General features: G+C 34.6%; 1 protein-coding gene and 1 pseudogene across 7 annotated transcripts in view; both read right to left on the reverse strand.

Moving 5' to 3' along the window:
- DGKB (diacylglycerol kinase beta) overlaps positions 1-17,836 on the reverse strand; it is a 581,858-nt gene that overhangs the window by 36,958 nt on the left and 527,064 nt on the right. The window lies entirely within an intron of this gene.
- On the reverse strand, positions 10,941-11,059 carry LOC120602582 (uncharacterized; annotated as a pseudogene).

Raw genomic sequence — 17,836 nt, forward strand, 5'->3', positions numbered from 1 at the left:
GAGACTAAAGGCTGTGGCTCTTTTTCTGTGTGAATGAGCCATTAGTGTGTGTAGAGATGTTTTCACAGCACCATGCCTCTCCTGCTCTCCTCCATAAAGCAAGCTACTTCACTTGTCTCCTCATATTAGCTCCATCACTAAACAAAGCAAGTGCTCATGAATGATGTCTGATGTCAGCAAATTCTGAATAACCTCTAGAGGGACATCCTGTACCCTAACACTGATGCCTGCTAAGGGAGTGAAGTCTCCAGGGAGATCACCCACCCTTATTCTAAGAATTAAGCAGTTCCAAACATTTAAAAAAAAAACCCTCAAATTAAAATCCAGTTTATAAAAGGCAGTGCCGTATTACTTTACATATGACTATATAGTCTTTATATTAAATTTCCAGAGGCACTGTGAAAATCAATTATTTTTTGAAATATAATATAGAATATAATGGCATGTTTTACTGTTCCCTTATTTTAGTTTCAATGAAATATGAAAAAAATGCCATGAAAAACAATAAAATTTTTAAAAAACCATGGTAATGGATTTAAACTCATATAAACTTAAAGCTAAAAATTAAATGAAGGACAACATAATGATAAGGAATAGTGATTTACACTAAAAATCTCCCTGTACGATATTTCTGGTTTTTATATCCAGCTTATCCTGGTAACATATAAATGTACTTCTAGTAAAAGATTGAGAGATTCTTTTATTTTAGGGTTATTGTGCTTTCTCAGGCCATTTGCATAAAAGCATTGCTAGTCAGAAGTAAATCTTATTCTCTTGGCAATATATCTTCAGAAAAAAAGGTTAGTTAAATGACTAAATAGAATTAAATCCCACTAATCTTCCTTTAGAACTGTTTGGTTCTAAAATATAGGATTATATCCTTAAATCTGGGATCTGTCCTGACTGAGAACCCTTGAAAACCTGCTGAGTTCAAGGCTCTGTGCAACAGGAATGCCACTGTTTCTGGTTAGAACAGTATGTCTGTTTAAGGAGTTTTGCTATAAAGCAGGACAGAAGACCCAGTGGAGAACAGGACATGAGAACAGAATTAAGACGAAAACTGTTATCGTCTCAAATGCTAACAACACAATATCATCATTGCCTCACTGTTTAAAGAGTGGTTCTTGAATCATTAATGCTTCAGAACAAATTATTCGAGTCAAAGAAGAGTCTGCTTAATCTGGTTTTCATTTTTTTCAGCTTGTAGTACATTGTAGACAGATGAACCATCATACCTAATAGCCTACCAGTTAACAAGTTAGTACAGCTTAGTACACATCTGAATTCTATTTTGTATATATCCTTCCTTTTTTCTTTTTTCTTCAGTAAGATTTTATGATTTTATGACTACAGAAAAAGAATTATATTACATTTTGGATTACTAAATTGAATCAATGTTGACATAAGTAGTTTTATTTAGATGGGATTTTAAATTAATTCCATTTGTAAATACTTATAAGAAATACAATATTCTTTGTCATGTCAATTACAAAGTTAGCAGAGAAATCCATTCAACACATGAAATCACTTAGAAGAGAGAATTCACAACCTATGACAGTATAAGAGATTGTCAGTATCTATTCACCTCACGATGCTTATTAATCATGTAGTGACAAGTTTCCAAAGAGCTTGAATTTTTTTTAAAAAATCAAGAATAAGCCCTTGTATATAGACATGTTGAGAGATTCAGATAAGTACAAAAGATCTCTGTAAAAGTTTTCCTTTACATTTTAAAAAGCCTGTCATTTTATCTTTATAAAAGAACTGCACCAATATTATCCTGCTTTTAGAAAATACAGAAACATTCATGACTAATAGTAACATGAAAAATAGAAATAGAACATTCAAAATACCTTCGTCCCTAACAACCCTTGAGAATACAAGAGAAGTTCAAATGCAAACTTTCAGATTTCCAACACTGAGAAACTAAATCTTCCTTTTCAAAAAGTTGCTTTGAGAGTGGGGGAAGGCAAAACCTCTTTTATAGTACAAACTTTGCTAATACAACTCATTCATTTCCTACCTCAACTTATAAGAGATAAACTGTTTTAAAAAGTAGTTTAAAATACTTTTGCATTGATACACTTGGTACAAAGAAAAATTATTCTATTTAGTCGTATTCTTTTAAAACTTATTTGTTTAAAAGGGCTTCACTGTATTGGTCTTGCAGCCCTTCATACAACAGAACAAAAGCGGTTCTATGAAAGAAGTCTAAACTTGGACAAACCGTAAAAAAAAAAAGCAAAGTTCCTCTCTGTTTTTATCAAATTTGATTGCTGCAGCTGTTCCCAGTTTCTGTATTTTAAAAATAGCCGTATTCAGTGCCTTGTTGGCTAAAGGCCAGAGTGCCATTAGAACATGCTGTACAGAAAACCTCTATTCAGTTACAGATACAGAAATATATTTAAGATCAGTGGGGGTCATCTGCAGCAAACACTTGTAAAGGAAAATAGAATTTTAATGTGTTTGGACTGATCACCACTTTTACCAGATAGTTTAAAGCTCCTGGCAGAGCCTTACTATTATCTTTTTTTCCTCTTAGGTAAAAATACAAAATGAATATCAGTTTCATTGGAAAAATATTATTAGAAAGGTTTGTTTCTCCGACAGCAGTTGTATTACCGATATAACACATTTCAAAGAATACTTACAGTGGTTTCTGCTTGACAAGTTCACAGGTGTACATCCATCCAGAGAAAAAGGGGTATTATTGAGGCTACAAATGAAATCACAAATTCTCTCTGATATAGGCCACTTATCTAAGGTCATCAGGTGTGGCAGACTCACGTGCCCAAGGAAAATGAGTTGAGGGACTCATTTTGGTTCCTATACATCCTTTGAAATGTGCATCTCAGCTATACATAATTGCCATTTGAGAAACACGCTGATAAATTCACACTTCTGGGCTTAAAGTATGCGGGGATAGGTGAAAGAATATAATTACTCGGTAGAGTCTCAGAGTTGTACTCTCTGTCTATCCAGTTCTTTTCTTTTTCCTCATCAAAGGATTGAAACAAGTGTTTGGGACTAAAGATATTCATAAAAGAATGTTAATTTGAGTTGCAGGTAAGAAAAAAATGTATTCTGCAGGGATTATTAATTAAAAGGAAAAAAATTGAAGCTAGAGAATGAGAGTAGTAAGGAAGAATCAGAAAGCAGGGTTCTAGGGAGAACTTAGGTGAGAAGAGAAGTTTTCTTTGCAGAAATGAATACTGTTGTCAAGAAGTGAAGCATCAGAGATATTATCTTTTTTGAAAGCTACCATGTTAGCTTTCCACAGTTTGGGGGAGGCTGGCAGAAGACAGGAAACTATGGAGTCAGAGACCTAGGATTTTATTACCCACAGCATTTATGTGAGTCCAACAAACTCAATCTCCATAACTAAGAGCATTTGCACCATGGAATCAAAGGGAAATAAAGCAACTAGGTCAGTACTCTGTAGGCTTCTTGGGGCAGCACTGGGCTCACTGTGAACCAAGGGACAGAAATAAGACCCAGAATGGTCTTATTTCCACAAGAAATGGGGTTAGAAAGACGATGCCCAGGTGTTCTCGGTACAGGGCAGAGTAGAACCAAAAGTTTAGCGAGACTGAATTGGCAAAAAGAACAAAACTACATTACAACAGGGCTGGTGGCAGCCCACTATAACGAAGGTCTTTATTAGGCCATTAAATTAATATAATTAGTTTGCTATGTTGTTACTTAAAGACTATGGAAATAAAAGTAGTTGTGATGACCAAGTGTACAACTTCTTAGATTTCTGGATAGCAATATTGCAAAATGAGACATTTATTACTTACCGCATGCTTATTATAATCTCAGAAATAAAAAAAGTGTCAAAACAAAAAAAAAAAGAAAAATATTAAAATCTTATCATTGGTTATTAGGCTAGGTGCTGAATATAGAGTGGTGAACGAGCCATAAACAGACACTTAATACAATCCTTGAGGGAAAAGAGAAGTTCACATGTCACTGTAGGTTCAGAACAGGGCATAAATCTGGAGCTCCTGGAGGACAGCTTGGCATTGAGGAGCCATTCCCGTTACTAAATTGTTTGAGAACCTGGATTTAGCCATTCCTGAACACAGTCACACATTTTCAGATACATAAGCAAATATATCCATTTTGTGTCTTTTAAAATCATTTAAGATTTAAACATGGAAAATAAAAATGGTCTAGTTTTGTTTAGCCAGTTGAATTGGGTTTCTTTTACTTGAACCTAAATGAGATCTAAGTGACAAAACTTCCGGTTCTTAATACTGCCAGATTCATTGTCCTCATTATACTTTGATGGTGTCATTCTCCTTCGCTGACACCTTTAATTGATTTGTAGTCCTTAATGAACAAGAACTTTGGCATTAAGCTATCCATATTTGAATTTTATTTCCTATATTCTTCTACGTAAATTTTTACACCTAGTCTAAACTATTTTGTGTTCCCTAATTAGGCCCGATTGCCACTACTCTGCCCCCCAATATTAAGGAAACTTTTCCTTCTTTTCCCACTTAAATTGTTAGTCCTTTAAGGCTTAATGTAATAATATCTCTTCTGTAATGCTTTCTCTTATGTCACCAACCCATCATTAACTTTTATAAAAATGCAGTATCTTTATAACCCCTTTGGCACTCAACTTACCCTGTGAGGCGATGATCACAGAATCAAAGATTTACATAGGGTGGATCCCAGAGTGCAAAACCCAGCAGTAAAAAATGACACATATCACTTTGCACTTGGTCATCTAATTGACTAATGGACCATGAGAGATCTCTTTACTGTAAGTATGATCCTTACCAATATTTTAGTCTGACTCTAATTTTTCCCCTATACTACTGGAAAAAGCAGTCCCAATTTTGACATATCTATTATGAATTTCTGCTTTAAATTTGATCTCTATTTATTTTGCTATATCACACATAGTTTCATAACACTACTTAACATTCATTTGTTCATTTATATATTTATTCATATAACAAAGTCACATTGAGCACCAAATAAATACTCAGTAGATCAATTCACTGGCCACTGTTTCCTTGGATACCAAAATTTGTGGATGCTCAAGTCCCTTATATAAAATGGCAAAATATTTGCATATAACCTACACACATGCTCCTTGAAATCATCTCTACATTACATATGACACCTAATGCAATTACTGTATTTCTTGGGGATCAACATTCTGGAATTTTATTTTTTGAATATTTTTGACCCGTGGTTGGTCAAATCCATAGATATAAAACCCTTGGATACGGAGGTCCAATGGTATATGCCAGGTGTGGAAGGTGACTAAGATGGATCTGAATGAGATTACAGTACCTAACCTCAAAGAGGTTAGTATCCTTAAGAAAAATGACATGTAAAAAATATATATAATGTAGTTTAATTAATGCTACAATAGACACATATGCAAAGCGTACATTGCCAAAAATGGAGAATATTTAACTCTATGAATGATGTTTAGGAGTGGGGAAAGTTGGGGCGAGAGAAGTTTAAAGAATGTCTCTCCGTCACTGATGATACTACAGGTAAATATCAGTTTTGTGATGATGGGTTGAGTAAAGCTGTTCCAGGATGAGAAAAGTGTATGGAAATACAATAATGTTTAAAATCACATAGTACATTCAGTGAATTATTAAAATCTCAAGTTTCCTGTATTATAAGTAACAAGGGCAAGAGTTGTGAGAAATAAGGTAATAAGACTCAGTCATGAAGGGCCTTAAAAACCTTGTTTGGGAGTTTGGATTTTCTCTGTAGTTGACTGGGGGCCAGTTAGGATTCTTAAGCTAAGTAGAGAAGTGATTAGATTGCATTTTAAAAAGAACATTTAGGGAGTCATGAGGAAGATGGATTGGAAGGAAATGACTTACGAAGAAAGGTGATCAATTAGAGAAGCACAAAAATAATCCTGGTGATAAATGACAAGGAGTTAAAGTTATGCTGTGACGGCATACATGAAAGAAAGTGTTGTTTAGGGGGCAGAACTGACAGTATCATGACTTGGGCGGTGGGGAGTGCTGGAAGGCACAATGATACCCAGGGTCAAGCTGTGAGAAGAGCGGATGGCAATGCCACTAACCAAGATAAAGAAAAATGCAGTGGAAAGCAATGGGAAAGCAGAGAACATGGGGAGTCTGGTTTAGGATATGCTAGTACAGGCTTTGTGGGATGTTCTCATAGAGCTCACTGAAACTCCATATAGAAGACAGCTTAGAGAAAGCTTATCTGTAGTTATGCACAATATTTTCAAGTTAATGTAAAATCTTTAAGAGTGAAAAGTATATATTGCGTTGCTTTGGAGTTTGTTTTGCTTTTAGATCCCCAAATGCACAATCTGGCATAGAACAGACAATCAATAAACATATGTTGAATTAGTAATACTGAACTGTATTAAGTACACTTGAAGCTTTCCTGATAATTTTATATAAGTGTCTCCAAAAGACTCACCTTTGAATTTGTTTAACAATGAATACTAGTTGGGAAAAAAAAGGCTCATGATTTCAGAGAAAATTTCTTGAAGGGATGAATGTATTCCTTTTGATTAAAGGTAAACATTGATGGATTATCTTTTGTGTTGTAATTATTTCTTATATTTATCTGGCTCTATATAGTTTTCATGATTTAATATACTCATAGTACTTAAGAACTATGCTTAAGCCATTGTTAGATGGATATTTTAAACTTGAAACTAAAAGCATTCTTTACTGACAAAATTTTACAGATGAGGAAAAGGAATTAGAGAAGATAAGTTATGTGCCCACAGTTATACAGCAAATGTGTAGAGGTATGCTTATCATATCACGATTCTTCCTTGCATCTCGAGGTATTGATGGAAAGATTCTTTAGATAACTATTATTAATTAATGATATCTTTATCAAGGTAATTTTCAAAGGACAAAGCTGTTTTATGTAGTCATTCTAGTTGTTGGAAACTACTTTGTCATTAATTCTTCACAATCTTATCATTATTCAAGAATATTGATAACCTGATTATTTTTACTGACTGTTCTAAACGTTGAAATCAATTTTCTACATTTGTTGATATCTTTTAAATAGCATAAGTTAGAAGTAAGTGTAACAATATAATGAAGTATTATATACCTGCCTACTAAATGTTTTATTTTCAAATATTTCTAAAACTGACGTTAATCTGATAGCATTTTAAATCAGAAATAGCCAAGTACTTATTTGTCATTATATGATGCTAATCATATCATCACATTGTTAGTTGTTAGAAATATCTTATAAATTTTTGAATTCTATTAAATGATTTATTTTTTCTAGATAAGTCACCATGCAAGAGGCACTTACTTATTACACATGTTTTTCAGCATATGTTGCAAGTTTATTTTAATGCTGAAGAGGCACATTACGATCAAAGCAGAATTCTGCCCAATTTAAACTGTTCCAAGCTATTTTCATACATTCACTCATGTAATACTGTAAGATTTACATTAAAATGAACGCTCCTCTACAATTAAGTCATTCAGTCAACATTAAAAAAAGGTGCAAATGTGTGCAACATGAAAAAAAAATCAACAGATGTGAGAATAATTTCTGCTTGGGGGCCAGTATCAAAAAGAACAGTAGCCAAATTAAAAAAAATCAACTTTTATTCTTTCCACATTCAAGAGTTTTTCTGCATTCATGTTAAAGGACACACACAAAACAATCACGAGATTTTCTCTTATGAGGATAATTATATTAGCCAATAATAAATTGGAGTAAGGAGAAAATAATAAACTATAAAATCAACAATAGCAATTAGAGATGTATATATATTTTGATTTTGTCTCATTTTTATACTTCTCTATTCTAATAATAAATACATTCCAAGGGCAGTGAATTTTCACCCATGTTCAGAGAAGGCTCATATGTACAAACCAGAATATTTAGCATTAAAGCATTTAAATACAATTTAGCTACCTAGGTACAATAACAAAAAGAAAAGCTTCTGAGCCTAGAGGTCACTAAATGTGCAGGCCAGTGCATGCAGCTATCCGGGTTGTATACCATGCTTCTCTATGGTCAACATTTACATCTTAGTGAGGTGAATGGCATTGCCTCAAATTTTACAGAGCACATCCTGCACAATCATATACACTGGGGCCCTGGAAAATATCATTAGGCTGTGGAAAACGTGAAGAGGTTTACTTAGATGGGATAAATGAGATCAACGTGCTTTATAAAGCATCATCTCTGTTTCCATGAGGCATATTGTGGTGACTATGGAAAGAATGTCCATTATTTATATACTTCAGTAGGTGTGGGCCAAAGAAAAACGTAGTGTGCCAATTGACAATCTGAAATATTTAGATGATCTGAAGCTTCTGGTCAAATAACACCCATAAAAAGGACTTAAGTGTCATTCCTATTCTCTCCTCTCCCAGGGAACTACAGGACATTTATTTCCCCTGTCATTTTAAAGGAGCTTCCCAGCAACATATATTTGAGAAAATATAAAACTGGAAATGGCACTCACTAACAAGCATATTCCTAAATAGAAAGAAAATGAGTTGATGTAATTGTACTTAAAATATCATCCATTAATGTGTTTTCAACTAATTAACATTTATAAGTCATTGATATACATTATATTAAATCACATGCTTTAAAAATGAAGATAGTACTTTTGTCTACAAAATTCAACATGCTCTGCTATAGTAGATGAAATTATAACACATGGAAACTGGCATACTGAGGTCTAATATGTGCATCCATGTTCAACTCTGACATGACCCAAAGCTTCAGCTGTTCTGATATATTGCAGCTCTCCTATACATTTCTACAAGTAGTCTTGGTAAACTGAACTTTCTGTGTATATATGTGTTCTTCTAGATAAATATGAGTAAGGATATGATTAGCTTGAGATGTCTGGTTAAGTCACTGACCATACTGTATTACATGAGATTGCCTCTCCACATACATTTTAAATTGGGAAATATAAAACTGCTAAGAAAACACACAGTTTATGATTTGGTGAGGAGTTAATAAGACCTAAGTTGTCTCATAACCTTCTTTGACTCTTTGCTCTTGAGAACTAAAAGGTTCAATTTCTTAGTCAACTTGTTAAAAAGAAATTTAGAGTGTTTTGGAACATTATGAAAAAGCCAAGACTGCTGTTATAATAACAGGAGAGCAATTATTTTCCATACAAAAGATATCAGAAGCAGGGTCATGGGGATGGGAAGGAAATGTAGGTTCAGGTGAGTCAATTCAAGGAGAAAAATAATGTGTTACTATGAATGGTTTCTGTTCTTTATCTCTAGTAGATACTGTCATGTAATTCTTTGAAATAAGGAAATGCGCTTTTACTTGGAGAAATTTTAAGCATTTGAATAAGGTGCGTGCGTGTGTGTGTGCGTGTGAGTGTGTGCATGCACACAAGCGCCCACAACATTTGGTGTTCAACAAAAATATAATTTTTATTTCCTGTTAACATATTTAATTTGCCTCCTTGTTCTCATTACTTTATCCTATCAGCAAATTAGATCTTATATATTTTAAAGGCTAATTTCCTCTCTAAAGATGGTACAATAGCCAGGAAAATTTGAAAACAGCTTCTCACTTGTACAGTGCAATTGCCACTGTTATTCATATTATATAAGCTTGCATTCCGATGCCATGCACATGTGGGACTGAGGAAACTTGCTGAGACTTGTCCTGGGCTGCCTCTCAGCTCTTCAATCAGAGATAGAAGATGCTTTCACAGCGCTTCCATTTGTGAATCTTACCACCTCCTCAGGCATCTTCCAGGGAGACGTATGGTTCTTGGGACCCACTCACAGTAGCTCTTTCCCTGCCTGGCCCAGCAGAAACTCTTCTTTTTCTGTCCTTATCCCTAAAATCTTCTCTTTCTTCGGAACATCTTATATAATCTCTTCAGAGAGCAAAAGTCACAAATTGTTGGCCAGAATGCTGAATCTAGTCTACAGAATTGTTTGACTCATACCATACTGTGTTATAAAATGTTTAATTGTTGCTGACTTTGTTTAATCTGTCAGTTTTTAAAACCACTTTATTGAGGCATAACCGACATACAAAAAGCTGTACATATTTAATGTATAGAATTTGATGAATTTGAAGGTAAGTATATAACTGTGGAACCATCACCATAACCAATGTGATAAAAGTATCCATCATCTCCAAGTTTCTTCCCCTCTTTGTGATAAGACACTTAGCATAAGATTTACTCTCTTAGCAAAGTTTTAAGTATACTGTACAGTGTCGTTAACTATAGGCTCTGTGCTGTTCAGTAGGTCTCTAGTATTTATTTCTAGCATAACTGAAACTTTGCACCCTTTGACTAACACCTCCCTGTTTCACTCTCTCCCATCACTTGTAACCGCTATTTTATTCTTTGTTTCTATGAGTCTGACTATTTTAGATTCCTCATATACATGGGGTCATACAGTATTGGTTCTTCAGTGTCTGGCTAATTTCACTTAGCATAAATGCCCTCCAAGTTCATCATGTTGTCACAAACGAAAGGATTTCCTTCTTTTTAAAGGCCGAACAATATTCCATTGTACGTATATACAACACAGTCTTTACCCATTTATCCATAATTAGATATTTAGGTTGCTTCTATGTCTTGGCTATTGTAAATAATGCTGCAATAAACATGGGGATACAGATATCTCTTTAAGGTCCTGATTTCAATTCCATTGGACATATACCCAGAAGTGGGATTTCCGGATCATATGGTAATTTTATTTTTAAGTTTTTGAGGAACCTCTGTACTGTTTCCATAGTGGCTGTACCAATTTGCAGTCCTGCAAATAGTGTATGAGGGCTCGTTTTTCTCCATATCCTTGCCAACAATTATTATTATTTTTTTAATATAATAGTCATTCTAATAGGTGCGAGATGATATCTCTTTGGGGTTTTAACTTGTATTTCCTTAATGATTGGAGATGTTGAGCATCTTTTTTTTGTTGTTGTTATGGCTACAGCACCCGGTCTTCCTAGGTGGTCTCCCATCCAAGTAGTAATCTGGCCCGACTCTGCCTAGATTCCAAGATCATACGGGATCAGGTGTGTTTAGGGTGGTATGGCCATAGACCGAGCATCTTTTCATATATCTATAGGTCATTGCATGTCTTCTTTAGAGAAATGTCTATTTTATTCCTTTGCCCATTTTTTAATCAGGTTATTTGTTTTGTTTGTTTTTGCTAATGATTTATAGGAGTTCTTTATATATTTTATATATTAACTCTTTATCAGATATATAGTTTACAAATATTTTTCCCATTCCAGTTAACACTTTAAAAAATAAGTAGAACCCACAGAAACATGTAATTCTGAGACCGTTGAAAGATTGGAGGACCTGTTAACATTGAGTCAACTTACTTTTTTGCAACTCTCCTCATCTTTAGGAGAAGGCATGCCTTTTCCAATTCAACCAACTCCCTGCCTAAAGTGCTTCACTTCCAGTCCTACCAGGCATTTATGATTTTGTCTTCTTAGCTTAGAATACTAACTGAAAAAAATCCGAGGACCAGAATGTGGAAGAGCCTTACTACATCCATAAAACTTGGAATGGCAGAATACAGGCAGACAAGCCAAACAATATAACGTATGTATTCATATTATATTAGGGAAATGCAAACAGATGGACATATAGTTAAATGTGAACAAGAAAAACTACAGGCTTTGAATAAGATCATTTCTGATTTATAACACTAACCAGGTGATAATTTAATAATGCACATGTTCAAAAGAAAAATCCGTGTGATAACTACAAGCTGTCAATTTCTTAAGAAGTCAGCATTACTGAGATGGATTAGAAAGACATGTGTCCTCACAGAGATTCCAGTCTAATAAAGAGAGGAGATGGTGTGTGGAATCCTCATAAGCAAATGATTCATTAAAGCAACAATTACAAAAAGTGATAAGGGTTATAAGTTCAAGGTACTTGGTCATTTGTAGGAAGGTAAGTTAACAAATTTACAGGAAAATTTCTCATAAGAAGTTGCATGTCAGCAACAACCTGAGGGATATGAGTCCCAGCCAGGTGAAGAGGTAGCCAATGCTGATTTCAGGAAGAGGAACGGTATGTGCAAAGGCACAATGAAAGGTGAGATAAATCCTGATGCTTAAAATGACTTAGAAATTGTTCAATATGGCTGCAGCATGGAATTTCAAGGGATATAAGGAAAAAGCAAATTAGGCTCAAAAAAGTAACCAAGTGAATGGAGACATGATTTTATAAACTATGTTAAAGAGTTTGGACTTATGTAAAGGGTTGTTGGCCCCCCACTGAAATATTTTATTGTGGACAAAATATTCTTTTTTTTTGGTGTGTTGAGAAATCACATGACTCCTATGAAATTTAGTTTCTCTATCTTTAAAGTGGAATAATGTCATATATCCTGCTTGCCTCTTGGACTAGTATGAAGATCAAATAATATAAGATATGCTAAAGTTAAGCAAACTCTAAAATACAAGTAGATCTTGTATTGGAAAATTCATTTAATGCTTCAGCTATTTTTGTAAGTAAGTGAGCAGGATCTCTGATAGGTAACTAAATTTTATTATATAAGACAATAGTAGTAAAGTATAATATATATCAGTTACTACCAAATATTCAATTAAGAGAAAGATATGATACAGAAAACAAGTATTAGGGTAGAAAAATGTGATGGATGCGACAGTTGTTAAAAATAACTTTTAGTTAACCTTTTCTCTCATTATATTGTTTCTCCTATTGGGTGTTAAAGATATTTGTCATGTTTTCTTTTCAAGCAACCATCCTATGTTTCAGGAATATAAATTCTGTCTTCAGCAGAAGGCAGAAGCTCACTCCCCCTGCCTCTTTCAGGGTCAGCATATGAACCATCAGCGTGTGATCTATCAGTGTGTAATCCATCAGAGTGTGATCCACCAGTATGTGACTAGGCTTTGACACTTACGTGCTCCAATGTGAGACTTTAGTTTGGAAAGAAATGGCTGAAGACAGAGGTGCCAGGCAGAAATGATTCTTGCCAGGATGGTGTGTTAACACTCTGTTCTTAAAGAAGCAGTGTCAGAGGTCCTAGGGGTAACATCCTGTGTCCAGCACCTCTATGGTAAGGTGTTGTTCTCATGAACAGCAGTGGCAGTAAAGTTCCCTGTGGAAAGTCAGGTGATACACTTTATATGTGGTTCCTGCATGCATGGCTTTTAAGCCCGATTCCCTGTCCTTTGGAGAGGCTCAGAGCTACTGATATCATTAAATTACTTTTTCTTACACAAGTAAGAGTGGATTTCATTGTTTGCAACTAACATGGCTGATATGTGTGTCGAAATAAAACTATGATTTTATCCTGAGGTAGCTACCTTTTTAGTTTTATTCCTTTATTGTACTTGGTAAGTAGGACGTGAAAACAGTGAAGGTGAGAGTGTAAATGTGGAACAAAAGAGGAGAAAGATATGGATTTCCATACCATATCCTCAAAGTAAAGTAAAAGAAAACTTTTTAAATTAACAACCTCGAAACTTAAATATGAATTATTAACACAATTTCTTGTGTGATCCTACAGAAATTTGTTTGTAAAGCTTTATTCTATGATCTCAGTAAAGTTTTACAGTGATTAAAAATGTACATTTTATAATAGGAAGTCTGGGTCCACATTATTGCTCCTTAGGTTATTAACTAATTACTCCTTAAAAAAATATTTAATCTTTGCATGCACCATTCCCTTTGTCTGTAAAATAAAATACAAATGCCCAGTGAGAATATTTTCAACACACTTAGCACAATGATTTGCACAGGACAGACACTCAAGAGTTGCTGGTAATATCATAAAGAATAAAAACACTTTGTTGAACTAGAAAAGTATTTTAAGGATGAGAAATGAAGCAGTGGGTACTAGTACTCTGGATTCTTGAGCTATGATGGGAGTACAGTATTAGAAGGCCTTAAAAATTCAAAGAGAACAAAGACTAGTCTAAGATAAAGAAGTATATTTTATTTTAATCCTCACATTTGAAGTAGGAGGCAGGAAGGGTTAATAAAGGTTCAAGTTCTACTTCAAACAGTCCCTATTTTACTGGATGCCAGGGATGGCCAGACAGCCCTATCTTCTTCCTCTTTATATATATTCTCCTTCCTTCTTTATTCTAAGTTATAGATTGGTGTTTCTTTGTGCTTGTGTATACACATTTGGTATTTATGTATTGAACAAAAGAGTTCACAATGAAAATAGTTGCAATAAGTCTATAATATTTAGGGGAGCTAACTTTTATTGATTCCTTTCTTCATTTTTCAACATCCTAGATCATGTCTTTAATTTTGGAATATAGGAGTACATACTAGGTAGCCTCTGCAGCTGCTTTATTCTCTAACTATTCACTGAATACACCACTAGTGTTTGTTCAGTCCTATACCAGTGCTCCAAGAGTTGTAGGAAATAAACAAAAGGACGTTCACAGCCTCCTGGATATGGCTAGTTTCTATTTTTTCATTTATTCTTTTTGCTTCTTCTTTTTGGATTCTCTTCTTTCCACGCCATCCCTTAATTAGCTGGCTTCATGGTAGCCTCTACTTCTACATAATGAGTTGTTAAATGACTGGAGTAATATTGATATAATGGCATATATTATTTCTCTTTTCTCTGTGGGATGCATGTACAAGTCTCAAACAGAATATAACTGTGGCTATATGCAGAGTGATAAATAAACAGGACATGAGTATAAACCTGAGAAACTATTGCTACTGGTGAAAAAAAAACAACTTTAAAAACCATCACCATGCATCAATTTTTAAAATGTAGCTCATGTTTAAACATTTATTTGTTTCAAATGAATAATGAAAGGCAGTTCTATCTCCCCCAAACCAAAATTAAGTAGCACTGAAATTCCTTTTCATAGAGAAATATATTTCAAAATTAGGTATTTGGAAAGATACAGACACAGCTTGCAACTATGAAAACAAGATCAAAACATTTTGATGCCCTTTTTCCACTTCAGTAGGACATTACCTACACAAGGCTTCTCTCTAGAGTAATGATTTTGCCTCCCTGCAAAGGTACTTTTTTATCCCATATTCAGAAGGTCATATCGAGTCTTTAGTTGCACAGAGCTCCACTCCTATTAATTTAAAATAGGGGCTTCAGAGGTTCACGTACAGAAAAATTTGCTCCTTAAGACGTAAGTGCTACCAAAATCTCACTTGAAGGAAAAAATATATATATAGGTTTGAGACAAATTATTTATATAGTTAATCTTCTTCACTAATAAGAAAAAGAAAAGCTTAGGACAGAAGTTAATATATATTTTGCTTAATCACGATTCAGGTTACCTTCCTGTTTTAGTAATAGGGTGTTTTGTTTTGTTTTTTTTTTTTGATCCGGTATTGTTATTTTTATCATCATCATCATCATCATCATCATCATCATCATCATCATCATCATCTTGTTAAGCTATCTAGCAGACATAAAAGGTTATTCGCCCGTGGCTGTCTCATTTTTAGGAGACTATTGAGCATTCATGGAAAAGAATGAAAGAAATCTGGGTGAAGATGCAGGTGCACTAATAAATGGGTGGTCTTTGGATTACAGTATTTATGTGTACTATGGCAAAGCTGAACAGAAACCTAAATGTTATACATACAAAGTGGTACAACAAGAACATCTGTGTTGGGGGGATTGAACTGGCATGGCTAACACCTCCAGTGCCAGGTGCAAAGGAAATTTCAATACAGCTTGAGTAATCTTGACTGCTATCATCTGCTTGCATCAGATTATCCCCTATGTTCCTAGGCCACCACTATCCATTAGAGTATTTATATGATACATCTGGTGGTGCAATGGCCAAGCAAGAAGTAACGATGCCTCTATTACCGGGGGCAAATGCCTGTCTCTTTTACTCAACAAAAAGGCAAATAGGAATTCTTTTCAGGCCCAAGGGCAGCCAGCCAATTCTATGAGACTGATTAGCAGATAGTACTTCAGAAAGATGTCCGCTTTGTCTTTTCAGATTAGTTAGATACATATCCAAGTGCATAATCTGGAGAAGGTTAACTCTTGAGTTTAAAATTCTGTCTCTAAATATTGTCAGCAGGAAAAGATCAGAGTTTTAATATGTTGCAAGAATTATAATAAAGTTTTAATATGACTTGGATCAATCCAAAATCTCAACATCTATCTGATTTTCAGATTAACCAGTGTGGTAGAATGAGACTAGTAGAGATCATCCATCCAGTAGTCTCCATAATATAAAGCTTCAAAAAATCAACAACTCGTTCTACACAGAGATTATACATCCCTCTTCAAATCTCCAAATCTCCTGTGCCCTCAAGAAATGGCAATGCCACCAGCTGCAGAGAAACTCGAAGTCATCAAATGGGTACTACTTCAACATTCCACCATCTTGGACCCTAGACAAATAAGCACCCACATTTCCCCCTTTGCTTCTGCTTCCTGTTACAATAGATTTGTAGGCTCTTTAAAAAGCTAGCCCATCTCCTTCTGCTTTATAGCCTCACATTTTCTTGATTTTTCACATACTCTTCCTCTCCATTGGACCTTTGCCATCCGAATCTTAACCTGTTCAGGATTCTCTCCTTTACCCTTTTATGAGTGCTCTGTTTACCTGCCATGATTACCTTCACGATTGCCCACCTCTTTCTTAACCAACCACCTTTACAAGTTTCTTACTTTGTTCCCCTCCTACCTACTTCTCAAACCATTGAAATCTGGCTTCTCTCCTTAACATTTCCTTAAAATTCATCATATTAATTTCATAAGTCATGTCCCTTCATTCAGCTAAAATCATCATCCTCATAGATATTTCTGTAGCATTTGACATATGTGACCACTACTTCTACATGTAGTATCTTCCCTTAGCCTTTGCTTTGTGACACTCTTATTTTCTTCCTCCTATATTTCTGGCCACTTATTCCTAGTTTCCTTTTCTCTCTCTTTTCCCTCTAACAATTAAAGAATATAATTCTGTAGGGCTTTGTCTGGGTCCTTTTTTCTGCTATACTCTTTCATTGCCAACATGGCTTTAGTTACCACCATTTCACTGATGAACCACAGATTTTAATCTTGCCTTTTAAGATTCAGGCCCCAACAACTGTTCATCCAACATCTGCATTTGAATGACTCATAAGTACTTCAAAACTAACAATTCTGAAGTTAATTCATTATTCTCCTTCCCTCCTCCACAAATATCTATCCCTTTTCTAAAGTTCTCAATCTTTCCAAATGTCACTACCAGCCACCTAACTGATTAAGCCAGATAACATGTCATCTTTGACATCTGTCTTTCTCTTTTCTCAAATCTATCAAATACCAAGATTTGCCAATTTACTTTGAAAAATTAAAGAAGTCATACATATTCATTTTATAAAATATGGCAAAGATGTCCTTTCACTTCACTATCAATCCTTGTCCATCTTTTCTTTCTCTATTCAAAGGTAAAATTAATTACAAGTATGGTGTATATTCATCTAATGTTTTTGTCTAGTCTTATATGTACCAATATGTGTACTAATGCAATTTAAAATCTATGGATGTCTGTCAATTTTTACCAAAAAAAGTGGTAACATACTCTGTAATTTGGTTTATTCATACAAAAACATATCCTGAAAAACTATTTTTGTATACAGTTGACCCTTGAACAACATGGTATTGAACTGTACATGTTTACATAGAGTAATTATTTTTTTCATTTTTTCTCGATTCTCTAACTATCTGTACTGTTTTCCATCTGTGGTTGGGATTCCAAATGCAAAAAGCTAACTGTATGCATTGATCTACACCATTTTATATGGGGCACTTGAGTTTCCATGGATTTTGGTATTCGAGGAGGATTCTGAAACCAATTCCCTCTGAATACTGAGGATAGCTAAGTT

Source organism: Pteropus medius, unplaced genomic scaffold (genome assembly GCF_902729225.1).
Source record: "Pteropus medius unplaced genomic scaffold, Ma_sr-lr_union100, whole genome shotgun sequence".
NCBI lineage: Eukaryota > Metazoa > Chordata > Mammalia > Chiroptera > Pteropodidae > Pteropus > Pteropus medius.